The following is a 15,284-nucleotide window of genomic DNA, read 5'->3' on the forward strand; positions in this document are numbered from 1 at the left end:
TCCCCAAATGGAAGTCCATTAATTTCCCAATATAAATTACAGAATGACTTGCCTGTTTCTAGCATGGGGAAGATATATTAATCCTTAGTCCTGAAATGTTTAAGTTAGAAAATAATGGGGAATAGAAGAAAAAGAAGGACCAAGATGACTCATTTATCTCAGATGTTTACCCTAAACTATTTCAGAAGTGCCAGCAATGAATTAAAACCAGAATTACAGAGGAATGACCTAACTCACACTGTACCAGTGACACTCTTTAGTTCTTCAGCAAAAATTGCACTGTATGTCTAGAAGAGAGGAGCTTGATGATGACTTGAGTCAAGTAGCATGAACTTAGCTCCAACTGGTCTGGGAATAACGAATCAATATTGTCTCTCTATGGACAGAAACCTCTTTAGAAGATGACAAAGGGAAGCCATAGTGAAGTACAAGATAGTGGCATCCTGTGATATGTTAGTGCTGAGAAAGAGAGCTGGCTTGGAAAAAGAGCAAGATCTTTTCTTGCTCACTGAACCTTAAACCAAATCTGCTCCTCTGCTTGTTCTGTGGTGTTCCTCCTGCTCTAATCTTTCCCTAGGCACAAATGCAATGGCCCTATAGGGATCCATCAACCGAGTTTTCTGTAAGATGATCTGAAGGCTGACGATGCCAGCATGTGATGAATGATAAAGGCTAAGGGTGTGGTTAAGTTAAAAATCAGGGAAAAAATAAAATGCAGGTCAAGGAACCTTTCATTGAGAGGTTAATAAGACTTCATATTTAACTAGTAACTGCAGAAAAGGAACTAATTTTGCAACAGAATAGATATTCTTGACAATGTTAATTGGATGCCACCAATTGGCATTCAATTTTATGCATTTATTGTCCAAGTTGTAAGTTTGATCTTGGAATGAACAGGTAGTGAAAGACTTGAGAAGCTTAATAAGTGAGGTTATTTACTTTATGTATAAATGAAGAAGAGGTTTTGAGTGAATAAAGATGAAGAGAGACAGAGAAACTGACTAACCCTAACCCTGGGCAGGTACCTCAGGTGGGCCCTCCTAGGTAGCATATGTTGATGAAGGTGATCTCAGAGCCAGCACTGGCCCTCAGCCCTGGGCATGCAGGACCTCCAAGTCATCAGTCCACTTGGCAGTGGGCAGGCTCTAGTAGGGCTGACAGAAAAAGTACAGGGCACTCAGTTAAATTTGAATTCTAAATAATAACAAATATTTTTTAGTAAAAGTATGTCCCATGTGATATTTGTATATGTATTTGCTGAATCTGGCAACCTAGTCCAGGAGGCTTCCAAATTAGTTAACTCACTAGAGACTTATTTATAAGTCAGAATGCCCAAGTGTGGACTTTTAGGGCAGGGTAAACCTTCACACATATCAGTGCCCTGGTACCTACTGTCTGTTCCATGCTCCTTTCGGTGTTTGGTTAGTCATGTTGGTTGGTGAATGTCATGTCGTAGTAAAGCAGTTAAGTGGGCTCACAGGCTACACATCAGGCTGCAGTAGACACCCAGGGGAACTCTGGGTGTTGACTACAGGGACACAACCCAGAATCTGGAATAGCAATCCAGGGGAGAGTATGTCTCTCTCCCCCTGACAGGGTTGCAATAAAAATTGGTCTTAAACTCTTCTTTTTCAATATTTATTTTTCTTTTTTTAAAAATTAATTTATTTATTTTAATTGGAGGCTAATTACTTTACAATATTGTAGTGGTTTTTGCCAAACATTGACATGAATCAGCCACGGGTGCACATGCGTTCCTCGTCTAGAAACCCCCTCCCACCTCCTTCCCTATCCCATCCGCCAAGCTCATCTCAGTGCATCAGCCCTGAGCACCCTGTCTCATGCATCAAACCTGGACCAGCAATCCATTTCACATATGATAATATACATGTTTCAACGCTACCCTCTTAAATCATCCCACCCTTGCCTTCTCCCACCGAGTCCAAAAGACTGTTCTTTACATCTGTGTCTCTTTTGTTGTCTCGCATATAGGGTCATTGTTACCATCTTTCTAAATTCCACATATATGCGTTAGTATACTGTATTGGTATTTTTCTTTCTGACTTACTTCACTCTGTATAATGGGCTCCAGTTTCATCCACCTCATTAGAACAGATTCAAATGCATTCTTTTCAATGGCTGAGTAATATTCTATTGTGTATATGTACTACAGCTTTCTTATCCATTCATCCGGCAATGGACATCTAGGTTGCTTCCATGTCCTGGCTATTATAAACAGTGCTGTGATGAACATTAGGGTACACGTGTCTCTTTCAATTCTGGTTTTCTTGGTGTGTATGCCCAGCAGTGGGATTTCTGGGTTGTATGGCAGTTCTATTTCCAGTTTTTTAAGGAATCTCCACAGTGTTCTCCATAGTGACTGTACTAGTTTGCATTCCCACCAACAGTGTAAGAGGGTTTCTTTTTTTCCACACCCTCTCTAGCATTTATTGTTTGTAGACTTTTGGATAGCAGCCATTCTGACTGGCATGAGATGGTACCTCATTGTGGTTTTGATTTGCATTTCTCTGATAATGAGTAATGTTGAGCATCTTTTCATGTATTTGTTAGCCATCTGTATGTCTTCTTTGGAGAAATGTCTGTTTAGCTCTTTGGCCCATTTTTTGATTGGGTCGTTTATTTTTCTGGAATTGAGCTGCAGGAGCTGCTTGTATATTTTTGAGATTAATTCTTTGTCAGTTGCTTCATTTGCTATTATTTTCTCCCATTCTGAAGGCTGTATTTTCAATCCCTAGCAAGCTACCAACAGTATTTTTCAGAGAACTAGAACAAATAATTTCACAATTTGTATGGAAATACAAAAAACCTTGAATAGCCAAAGCAATCTTGAGAAAGAAGATGGAACTGGAGGAATCAACCTGCCTGACTTCAGACTATACTACAAAGCTACAGTCATCAAGACAGTATGGTGCTGGTACAAAGACAGAAATATAGATTAATGGAACAAAATAGAAAGCCAAGAGATAAATCCACGCACCTATGGACACCTTATCTTTGACAAAGGAGGCAAGAATATACAGTGGAGAAAAGACAATCTCTTTAACAAGTGGTGCTGGGAAAATTGGTCAACCATTTGTAAAAGAATGAAACTAGAACACTTTCTAACACCATACACAAAAATAAACTCAAAATGGATTAAAGATCTAAACGTAAGACCAGAAACTATAAAACTCCTAGAGGAAAACATAGGCAAAACACTCTCTGACATAAACCACAGCAGGATCCTCTATGACCCACCTCCCAGACTAATGGAAATAAAAGCAAAAATAAACAAATGGGACCTAATTAAACTTAAAAGCTTTTGCACAACAAAGGAAACTATAAGCAAGGTGAAAAGACAGCTTTCAATATTTATCTTTCCAAAAACTTTTGCAAGTCACCAAAATCTTATTCTTCATCATAGACATGACATCATTTCCAAGATACCTGATGATTCTGCTGATTAAATCAATTTACACTGATGGAGCTGCTTTTGAGGGAGTCCTACTATATCTCTTGCTGAGGTTTAGGAAACTTGATAGTCTTAAGTAGCAGATAGTAATTTTATAAGATAGTTTCAGATGTGTACATATATATCATTGATTTTCCAAAACAGAACATGGTTTTCATCTCAGATTCCTTTTCTGTGTGATGCAGAAAAATTAATCTAGTAACTACCAAGGAGATTAATTCACACTCACATTATCTCCCTTGCTTTACTTTGGATGGAATCTCAGTGGGCGGGGAGTGAGAGAGGGGGAACCCATATAATACCATGCACTCTGTGTGGGTACCTCCCAGGATGAATAGCTGCCCCATCTTGTCTTTGATCGTGGAATCCTCCCCTCTGGCATCCAGAGTTGTCCTCAAAAGTGGCTACATGCCATCTGGTTTGCTCAGTTCATTCTGCCACATATGGTTGTTCTTTTATGGTATGGTTCCCCCAGGCAGCTGACTGTCACTCTCAGCTAACTTCTCAGCCATTCTCTGGGTTTGAATAGGGTTCAGCTCCTCTCCCACACCTCTTTGGGGCCACAGGAAGCAAGACTGTCACTGAGTTCTCTTCCTTTGTCACCTGTAAAACCACCTCTTCTTTGTGGGCCCCATATCGCTGGGGTATAAGCATATCTGTGGGGTTAGCTGCCCATCCACCATAGGAAGTAGACACAAGTCTTTTCCATTCTCAGTTTCCTCAAAGCTCACCTGGTGTTCCACCCCTAATCACAGGTCTCTCTCTTCTGAGGGGATTCACCCTGGGAAGATGACAGGGGGCTGGGGCCTCTCTTGGAGACCACACATCCCTACCATCCACATAATCCTACTTGAGTGCCTAAGGGCTGCTTATCTTGGATGGTTCTTTTGGATCCATCTTGTTTGTCTACTGGTTAGGCTCAAATAGTTGTTGAAAGTTCAGAAGGTCTTTTCTCCCAAGTCTAGGTCTTGTGTTCATTACTCTCATTTGACTCTTGAAAGCTAAGCACTGACTTTCTTTTTCTTGGCATTCTAGCTGTAGCAGCATCACTTTTCCCTAGCACAGGGTGTGCATTGGATGGCACAGCGGGAGAGGACAGTGGAGTGTGCAGAATTGAAGGGCAAAAGGAAGACCTAGTTAACACCTCAAAATATCCTTGGGCTGTACTGACAATGGACCTGCACTGAGCTCTGTGCCTCAGACCCATGTGATCCTCAGAACAGTCTCCCAAACTGAGTATGGTCAGTCTCATTTCCAGATGAAGAGATAAAGGTTGAAGAGGGGATGGGTAGCTTGTTCAAAGATCCCAGTTATAAGGGATGGAGAAAGAATTGAACCTAGGATAATCTAATATCAAAGCCTCTGTTTAAAATCCTAACAGTGGTCTCATTAACTTGGTGAACAAATGACTCTTCAGAAAGTTCATTAAAAACAATCCTGATAAAGACCTGCTGCAGGAGATCCTGATCCAGTTGGTCTGTGGTGGGGCCTGGTCATCTGCATTTTGAACAGTAGGTAAATCTGTAGGTAATTCAGACACACACCAAATTTTGAGAGCTGGCTCTGTCACTTGTTAGCTGTGTGGTTTGGGACAAATTACTTCACCTCCCACTGCCTCAGTTTCCTCATTTGTTAAATGGGGGGCAATGACGTCCCTCCCCCTTTTGAGTTACTGTAGGAATTAAATGAGTTTAAAATAAAAGCACTAGGAAGACTGTATGGCACATAATAAGTGCCCGATAAGCATTAAACATGATTATTTTTGCTGCCTCTTAGCAGCAACTTACGTACAAAACATTTTTTAGAAGCTCTGCTTCCTGGACAGATTACATAAAAGAATAATTGCCTGCATTTACATAGATTTTTAATAGTCTGTGTCTCAGGCAGTGATTTTCTTTCTTTTCTTTTTTTTTTTAGCCTCTTTCCCCAAATCTTGGCTTATGCCAAATTTGGATCCCATGGTCTCCTGTCATCCCAACCATCTGGAGACCATATTTTGAAGATAAGTTGAAATTAAGCCACAAATGTAATGACAGTGGCAGATCAAAGAGAACTAGATCTATGATTCTCAACCTCGGTTGTAACTTAGAAATACAGAAAGAGCTTAGAACAATGCCCAAGTCATATCCGAGATCAATTCATATCAGACTCTTTGGAAACAGGGCCCAGCCATCAGCATATTTTTATCTCCAAGTGATCTAATGTGTGGCCATTGTACCCCAACTCAAGCTCTACTAAGTAGAAATTCTAAGGGTGGGACCCAGTAGTCTGTGTTCAAACAAGCCTTCTAAAACCTCAGGATGTTGGATGTGAACTATTTCATTGTTCTCCCCATGTCCAGATCTCTGTTTTTGCTTCTCTTCCCAGTAGGGTGTGACGTAAAAGCAAGATAGAAGATACAGTAACTCGGTTTCTCTTAAGAAGGTATAAGCACTTGTTGTTTAGTCAGTAACTTGTGTCCAACTCTTTGTGACCTGATGGACTGTAACATGCCAGGCTCCTCTGTCCATGGGATTTCCTAGGCAAGAATACTGGAGTGGGTTGCCATTTCCTTCTCCGGGGGATATTCCTGACCCAGGGATCGAACCCGAGTCTCCTGCATTGGCAGGCAGATTCTTTACCGCTGAGCCACTAGGGAAGCCCAGACAGGTCAGTACTGTTTATCCAATTGATATTTATTCTAGCCAGACCTGCCCTAGTCTAGGGGAATGAGGATCTTGCAGCCTAAATGCCTGCATCCCAAGCGACACGTGATCCAATTAAGAGAGGCTGCACTGCCTCAGAATGGAGACCACGTCAATATTTGCCTAAAACACTCCTTTTCTTCAATCCTATCTCTGCCCTGGAAGTTTCACGGAGACCAATAACACGTAAACAAATTCCAAACCAACCCATCTGCTTCACATTTCCTGCAGAACGCTAAAACGAGTCTTTTAGTGTTGCTTAAAATACGTCCCTCTCCTCCTGCCCTGCCCTCCGGGGTGTTCACTCTGCGTCCTCAGACCACCTCAGCCCCTGCCTTCTCCTCCACCTAGGCCCCTTCTGCACAGACTTGGCTTTACACAATGCTCACAGTTATTCCTGGCATTAGCTTTTTTGGCTTAGGGCACAGCCAATGATATCTTTTTCTTCTTCTGTTTGAAGCACTGTCTTCGGTTTCCTCATTTGTCCCTTTCTCCTCTGGCAAGTGTAATGCTATTGACATTTGAAAGTGGCCTGGTTCCCTGGAGTCTGGTAAATGGCCTGCTGCTAGAATTAGCGTGAGAGAACCGTTTGCAGAAGCGAGAGCTGAGCTAACAGGACCTGCTCTCCTGGGGCTCAGACACTCCTCTTGGGACTTCCACAACAGACTTGCGAGGTTGGAGTGCCAGGGCGCTGGGAGGTGGTACCTGGGGTAAGTCTGAAATTCCTTCCTAAATTTGAGCAGTGGCTCCATGTGACTTCCCTGGTGGCTCAGATGGTAAAGGATCCGCCTGCAATGTAGAAGACCTATGTTTGATCCCTGGGTTGGGAAGATCCCTTGGAGAAGGGAATGACAGCCCACTCCACGATAATTGCCTGGAGGACTCCATGGGCAGAGGAGCCTGGTGGCTACAGTCCAGGGAATTGCAAAGAGTCAAACACCACTGAGCAACTAACACTTTCCATGTGACCTTAAACCACTTGTGGCTTTGCTCTGCTCTAACTTAAGTAGAGACCTTTGCCATCAATTAATTACAGTGAGGCCCTATTAAGTTGCAAGGTACAGGCATACCTCATTTTGTTGAACTTTGCTTTATTTCTCCTCTAAGATATTGCCTTTTTGGTTTTTTAAACAAATCAAAGGTTTGTGGCAATCCTGTGTCCAGCAAATCTATCAGTGCCATTTTCCCAACAGCATTTGCTTACTTCATGTCTGTGTCACATTTTGATAATTCTCGTGATATTTCAAACTTTTTATTTATTATTATATTTGCCTTGTGATCTATGGGCTATGGTGTTCTTATTATCATTGTTTTGGGGAGCCATGAACCATGTCCATGTAAGATGGTGAACTTCTTTGAAAAATGTGTGTGTTGTGATTACTCCGCTGACTGGCTGTTCTCATCTTGCTCCTTCTCCTTGGTCTTCCCTATTCCCTGAGACACAACAGTATTGAAATTAGGCCAGTTAATAATCCTACAATGACATCCAAGTGTTCAAGTGATAGGGAGAGTCATATGTCTCTCATTTTATATCAAAGCTGGAATTGATTAAGCTTAGTGAGGACACATGTCAAAAGCTGAGATGGGCCTAAAGTTAGGACTCTCGCATTAGTCGAGGTGTGAATGGGGAAAAACTGTTCTTGCAGGAAATGAAAAGCATTTCCTACTCCATTAAACACAAAAGCCAAATAGTCTTATTGCTGATATAAAGTTCTGGTGATTTGGATAGAAGATAGAACCACTCACAATATTTCCTTAAGCCAAAACCTAATCCAGAACAAGGCCCTAACGCTTTTCAATTCTAGGAAGGATGAGAGAAGTAAGGAAAATGCAGAAGAAAAGTTTGAAGCTAGCAGAGGTTGATTCATGTAGTTTAAGGAAAGAAGCTGTTACCATAACATTCAAGTGCAAAGTGAAGCAGCAAGTGCTGATGTAGAAGTTGCAGCAAGTTATCCAGGAGATCTAGCTAAGATAATTAATGAGGGTGCCTACACTAAATACTAAAGATTTTCAATGTAGACAAAACAGCCTTATCTTGGAAGAAGATGCCATTCAGCACTTTTGTATTAATAGCCGGAGAGGAGAAGTCATTGTCCGGCTTCAAAGCTTCAAAGGACAGGCTGACTCTATGAGGGGTAATGCAGCTGGTGACTTTGAGTTGAAGCCAATGCTCATTTGCTGCTGCTGCTGCTGCTAAGTTGCTTCAGTCGTGTCCGACTCTGTGCGACCCCGTAGACGGCAGCCCACCAGGCTCCCCTGTCCCTGGGATTCTCCAGGCAAGAACACTGGAGTGGGTTGCCATTTCCTTCTCCAATGCATGAAAGTGAAACATGAAAGTGAAGTCGCTTAGTCCTGTCTGACTCTTTGCGACCCCATGGACTGCAGCCTACGAGGCTCCTCCATCCATGGGATTTTCCAGGCAAGAGTACTGGAGTGGGTTGCCATTGCCTTCTCCGAATGCTCATTTACCATTCTGAAAATCTTAGAGCCCTTAAGAACTATGCTCAATCTACTCTGCTGTGCTCTATAAATGAAACCTCAAAGCCTGGATGACAGCACATCTGCTTTACAACATGGTTTACTAAATATTTAAGCCCACTGTTGAGATCTATTTCTCAGAAAAAAGACTCCTTTTAAAATATTACTGCTCATTGACAATGAACCTGATCATTCAAGAGCTCTGATGGAGATGTACAAGATGAATGTTGTTTTCACAACTGTTAACACAGCATCCATTCTGTAGTCCATGGGTCAAGAAGTCATTTTGACTTTCAAGGCTTATTATATTAGAAATACATTACATAAAGCTATAGTTGATATAGACAGTAATTCCTCTAACGCAGGGGTCCCCAACCTCCTGTCCATGGATCGGTATATCCTGTCAGATCAGCAGGAGCATTAGATTAGAAATAAAATGCACAATAAATATAATGCACTTGATTCATCCCCAAACCATCCCCCACCTGCATTCTGTGGAAAAATTGTCTTCCATGAAATTGCTTCTTTGTGTCAAAAAGGTTGGGGACCACTGCTCTAATGGATCTGGGCAAAGTAAGTTAAAAACCTTCTGTAAAGGATTCACCATTCTAGAGGCCATTAAGAAAATTCATGATTCATGAGAAGAGGTCAAAATGTCAGTATTAACAAGAGTTTGGAAGAACTTGATTCTAACCCTCAAGGAAGATTTTTGAGGGGTTCGGTATTTCAGTAGGGGAAGCTACTGCAAACATGGTGGAAATAGCAAGAGAACTAGAATTAAAAGTGGAGCCTGAATATGTGACTGAATTGCTGCAATTTCATGACAGAACTTGAATGGATGAGGAATTGTTTCTCATGGATGAGCAAAGAAAGTGGTTTCTTGAAATGAAACCTACTCCTGGTGAAGATGCTGTGAGGAGTGTTGAAATGACAACGATGGATTTAGAATATTACATAAACTTAGTTGATAAAGCAGGGATAGAGTCTGAGAAGACTGACTCTAATTTTGAAAGAAGTTCTACTGTGGGTAAGATGCTATCAAACAGTGTTGCGTGCTACAGAGAAATTATTCATTTAAGAAAGATCCAATCTATGTGGCAAACTTCACTGTTGGCTTATATTAGGAAATTATCACAGCTACCCTAATCTTCAGTGACCACTACTCTGATCAGTCAACAGCCAGCATCATAGAGATAAGATCCTTCACCAGCAAAATGATCACAACTCACTGAAGTTTCAGATGATGGTTAGCATTTTTTGCAATAAAATGTTTTAAAATTAAAGTACGGTACACTGTTTTCTTAAGACATAGTGCTATTGCACGCTTAATAGGCTATGGTATAGTGTAAACGTAACTTTTACATGCACTGGGAAACCAAAAAAATTGTGTGTCTTGCTTTATTGCAGTGGTCTGAAACCAAACCCACAATATCTACAAGGTATGCCTGTACTATTAGAATTTGAACAAACTTGGAAAGAACAATTCTAGGGGAAATTGTGGAGTAGGAACAGTACTCTTGTATTCTTTCAATTTCAGAGAATTGCTGCTTCCCTTGTTTTCCTCAAGGACTAATTTGAACCCTATTTTAAGGGCAGAATCCCAAGTCCCACACCCTCTCCTAAATGTGCTGTCTTGTCCCGTACTTTCATCTTCTCACCATCCTGCCAAGACCAGGTTAGATAAAATGATAACAACTGATAATATCTTAATATATCTTTTCAACAGCATAAACTTTAGAATGCCCTCTTTATACCAGGCATTGCACTTCAAGAGGCAGCTCTGTCCCTTAAGAAGCTTGGAGAGACAGGATGTGTGCACATGTGAAGATAATAGCTTCAGACCATGCCAAGTGCATCAAACAGATAACAAAGGTTAATGGATGATGCTATTATTCAATAAATATATACTGAGTGCTTATTACATGCTATGTTACATGTTAAACCAGTAAGGGGGGGGGGATAGATAAAATCCCTGGCTTCATGGATCTTAGGTTCTAATAAGACAAGACAGAGTGTTAATAAATAAATATATAATACATTAACTTGCGGCAAGTACTTGAAGGAAAATGAAGCAGAGTAAGGTGAATTTTTTAGATAAAATGTCAGGGACTGCCTCTCAGATAAGGAGGCATTTGACTCAAAACCTGAAGAAAGAGGGAGAGCAAGTCATCATGGGCTTCCCTCCTAGCTCAGTCGGTAAGGAATCTGCCCACAATACAGGAGACCTGGGTTCGATTCCTGGGTTGGGAAGATCCCCTGGAGAAGGATATGGCAACCCACTCCAGTATTCTTGCCTGGAGAATCCCATGGACAGAGGAGCCTGGTGGGCTACAGTCCATGGGGTGGCAAGAGTCAGACATGACTTAGCGACTAAACCACCACCACCAAGTCATCAGAATATCTGAAAGAATTTTCCAAGCAAGCTGAATAGTAAGTGCCAAGGCCCCGAGGCAGGAATGTGCTTGGTGGTTTTGAGAAGGACAAGTAAGCCAGTGTGGTTGGAGAGCAGTAGGCGAGAGGGCAGGATATAAGGTTAGAGAAGTGACAAGTTAGATCACCAGTGTTCTAGAGGCTGTGGGGAGAATTTGGATTTTGTCCTGAGGTGTTAGAGGGTTTTGAGCAGAGCAGTGATATGATCTGAGTTATACATTCAAAGGATCACTCTGTGTGAGGGTAGACTTAGGGGTGAACAAGGAGAAGCCCGAGGCCAGTTAGGAGGCTCCTGTAATAATGAAATGATGAAATGATGGTGGCTTGGACTGAAGTGATAGCACTGGGATTGGTGATATGAAGTTTAATTCTGAATATATTTTAAAGGTAGACAAGATGCTAAGATATGTGTTCACAAATAGAGAAATTAGGAATGACGTCAAAGTTTTTGGCCTGAATTCAAGGTTTTTACACTTATCAGAGAGTGTGGCTGCATCTGTCTTAGGTAATCAGAGAAGGACTGATGAAGGACCTAAGATTTGAGTTGCACTTTAAAAAACGAGTATGGTTTTGTGGCTTGTAAAAACTCTCAGTGGCTTATTCTGAGACCATTTTGTCTTCCTAGACCCCATCCCCCCACCCCAAACCCACTCCTTTGTTAAATTTTAGTACCACTACTACAGGAGACAAGGGACTCACCTAACCCAAGAGAGGTGCACCTTGAATCTTTAAGCCAATCATGGAAATTCCTTGCTCTTGCCAGTAACTGGTTTAGAAATGGGCTGATTTAGGAATGGGCATGCACTACAATTCTGGACAACAGAACATAAAAAGGAACTCCGAAGAAGGGACTTCTGGGAAATTTTCTGAGTCTGAGATGCTCTGGATTTGAGATGTTGTGTAAAGACATGGTACTTGAGCTGCCGTTGTCATCTTGAAGACGTAAAGTGGGAAGCGGAGGTCAACAGTGCACAAGTTGAGAGTGGCAGAGGGAAAGGCTGGAAAAAGAATGCTTTTTGATGACACTATTGAGTCACTGAGTTCCCCAACCTTAGAATTACACCACTTCTGGACTTATTCTGTGAGACTGAAAAAAGAAAAAACCCTCCTTATCATCAAATGCTTTTGAGTTGGGTAGTTTGTGCTTTAAGCAGAAAGTATATCATTTTAGATAAGCAATAGATAGGAAGGCATAGCACAAGCAAAGACACTTTGAGGTAAGAAAACTCAGAGCATATTTGGAAAAGAAGGCAATGGCACCCCACTCCAGTACTCTTGCCTGGAAAATCCCATGGATGGCGGAGCCTGGCAGGCTGTAGTCCGTGGGGTGGCTGAGAGTCGGACACGACTGAGCGACTTCACTTTCACTTTTCACTTTCATGCATTGGAGAAGGAAATGGCAACCCACTCCAGTGTTCTTGCCTGGAGAATCCCAGGGACGGAGGAGCCTGGTGGGCTTCCGTCTATGGGGTCACACAGAGTTGGCCACGACTGAAGCGACTTAGCAGCAGCAGCAGCAGGTGTAATAACTTGGCATTCGTTCATAGACTCGTTCAAATATTTGTGGAGCCCCTACTATGCACCAGACACTGGTCTAAGATGTAGGATGCTGCAGTAGACAGGATCCCTTTTCTCATGGAGTTTATTACCTGGTGGAGGAAAGACAAGTGGTAACAGGAAGTACAATAAGAATAATTTCAGGAAGCTGTAAGTATGATGAAGGGAATAAAATACACTGACATGCTAGGAAGGGACTAGAGGGGCTTCCTGAGGTTACTGTGTGCCAGTTGCTCAGTCGTGTCCGACTCTTTGTGACCCCATGGACTGTAGCCTGCCAGGCTTCTTGGTCCATGGGATTCTCCAGGTAAGAACACTGGAGTGGATTTCCATTTCCTTCTCCAGGGGATCTTCCCGACCCAGGGATAGAATATGGGTCTCCTGAATTGCAGAAGGATGCTTTACTGTCTGAGCTATTAGGGAAGCCCTTCTTGAGGTTGGGCACGGTATTAAATACATTTAGGAGACAGAAAGAAGTCATGTTGACAAGAGTGAAAGGACCCTGGGGTGGCTAGAGCCTAGGAGAGAGAGGAGAGGAAGAGATAAGAGAGGGAAGCAAAGCCAGGTCCTTTGGGCTTTGGGGCTGAGGCAGGCATGTAGATTTTATTCTAAGTCAGAAGGGAAGTAACTGGATATTTAGTAGGGGTGTGATATGACCTTTTTACCTTTGTAGATCTGCCTGGTGACATCATGGATGGACCCAAGTGGAGGGATGTAGGAGACAGAGGGACAAACCTGGGAGAGCAGTCACTGTCAAGTAGCTTCTTTCCATTTCAACAACCCAACCCAACATTGTGACTCATTTGAGAATTTCAGGTATGGGAGCAATGGCCTTGGGGCAATAATTGTAGCAGAGGCCCTTTTGTCTGCTGGGCCATCCACTTGGCCTTCTTCCTGAAGAACAAGTCAGCCTTGCCACAACACTAGATAGAAAGAAAGATGAAAGAAAGTGAAGTCGCTCAGTCAAGTCCGACTCTTTGCGGCCCCATGGACTGTAGCCCACCGGGCTCCTCCATCTGTGGAATTTTCCAGGCAAGAGTACTGGAGTGGGTCGCCATTTCCTTCTCCAGGGGATCTTCCTGACCCAGGGATCTTACCCGGGTTTCCCACATTGCAGGCAGATACTTTACCGTCTGAGCCACCAGGGAAGCCCATATCAATACCAAAAACAGTGTTGATTAGAAATAGAGGTGATTACCTATTTAAAAGAAATACCACATGAGCCACATAGGTAGTTTAACATTTTCTAGAAACCACATTTAAAAAGTAAAAGAATGTAGGTACTTCCCTGGTGGTCTGGTGGTTAAAACTCTGCATTTCCACTGTAGAGGAGCATGGGTTTGGTCCCTGGTCAGGGAACTAAGATATTCCCTTCACCGTGTACATTGCTGCATGGTGTAAAAAAAATTTTTTTTAAATAAAAGAAAGTAAAAAGATAAAGTTAATTTTAATAGTATATTTTATTTCAGCCACTATATCCAAAACATTATAATCTACATAAAAATTGTGGTTGTTCAGTCACTATGTTATGTCCAGCTCTGCAACCCCATGAACTGTAGCACACCAGTTTCCCCTGTCCTTCACTGTCTCCCAGAGTCTGCTCAAACTCATGTCCATTGAGTCAGTGATGTTATCTAACCATCTCATCCTCTGCCACCCTCTTCTCTTGCCCTGGATCTATCCCAGCATCAGGGTCTTAGTGATCTGTTTTTCTTTCTTTTTTTCTTCCTCCTAAGTCAGAAATTTACTATATGTTATACTTACAGCACAGCTCAGTTTACGCTAGCAACATTTAAACTGCTCAGTAGCCACATGTGACTAGTGGCTACTATACAATATTGGTCACTATAGGCATAGGTATGCACTCTGGGAAAACCTGAAACAGGAAGTCCATGTCAGGATGAAATCCTGGACTTTGGCGATATCTTCCTGCTTCTGCTGCTCTGCTCTGAATCCATTCTCTAAAAGAGATGTATTGGGTCAAAAATATGAACACTTTTAGGACTCTTAATTATTTTCCTAACTGATTACATCTATTTATGATACTTCCCACCATGAATATAGGTGCCTATCACCAGCTCCTGATTTGGAAATTTGCATTTTAATTTTGGGAGGGGGGAGGTTAATTTAGCAAAAGAATTAGTTTACTTCAGTTTAAATTTATTTAATCTTGTGAGAAAATACCAGGGTTCTTTTAATCTGCTTCTCTTTGATAACTAGTAAAATTGAATATATCTTCACATTTTTATTAATATTCTTTTGTGAATTGTGTTGTTATAAGCCTTTGGTCTATTATCAGCAGAAGTGTTAATGAAATTTTTGAGTGGATCACGCTGCTTGCTCAATTCAGTCTGTAATCATATTTTCTCCGCTTAGATTGGCCTCAGGGGCCACCAGATTATCAGGGAGTTTAGGAAGCATGGATTCGGACCCAGGAGGAAGCTGATCTCAAGTGTTTCTCAGCTAAGGCAGATTCTAGCTCTCTGTGGCTGGAAGTATACGTGGGAGTCTGCTTAGTAAAGAGATTCCTTCCTCTTAGCTGAGTTTAGGGGGCACTGGTGTGCTGGTTTGACAGACTGTTTCCCTCCTATGAACTGAGTCTTTTTCCAACTAAGGTGTAAATTTCTCTGTACTGCACTTGGTTGCATTCTTTCTGTGCCTCC

General features: G+C 42.0%; 1 long non-coding RNA gene across 3 annotated transcripts in view; it reads left to right on the forward strand.

Annotated features, from left to right (window-relative positions):
* Window positions 1–15,284, forward strand: part of LOC145513483 (uncharacterized) — a 92,770-nt gene that overhangs the window by 44,514 nt on the left and 32,972 nt on the right. The window lies entirely within an intron of this gene.

The sequence above is a fragment of the Giraffa tippelskirchi genome, chromosome 7 (genome assembly GCF_054371585.1).
Source record: "Giraffa tippelskirchi isolate mGirTip1 chromosome 7, T2T-mGirTip1v1.2.pri, whole genome shotgun sequence".
Lineage (NCBI taxonomy): Eukaryota > Metazoa > Chordata > Mammalia > Artiodactyla > Giraffidae > Giraffa > Giraffa tippelskirchi.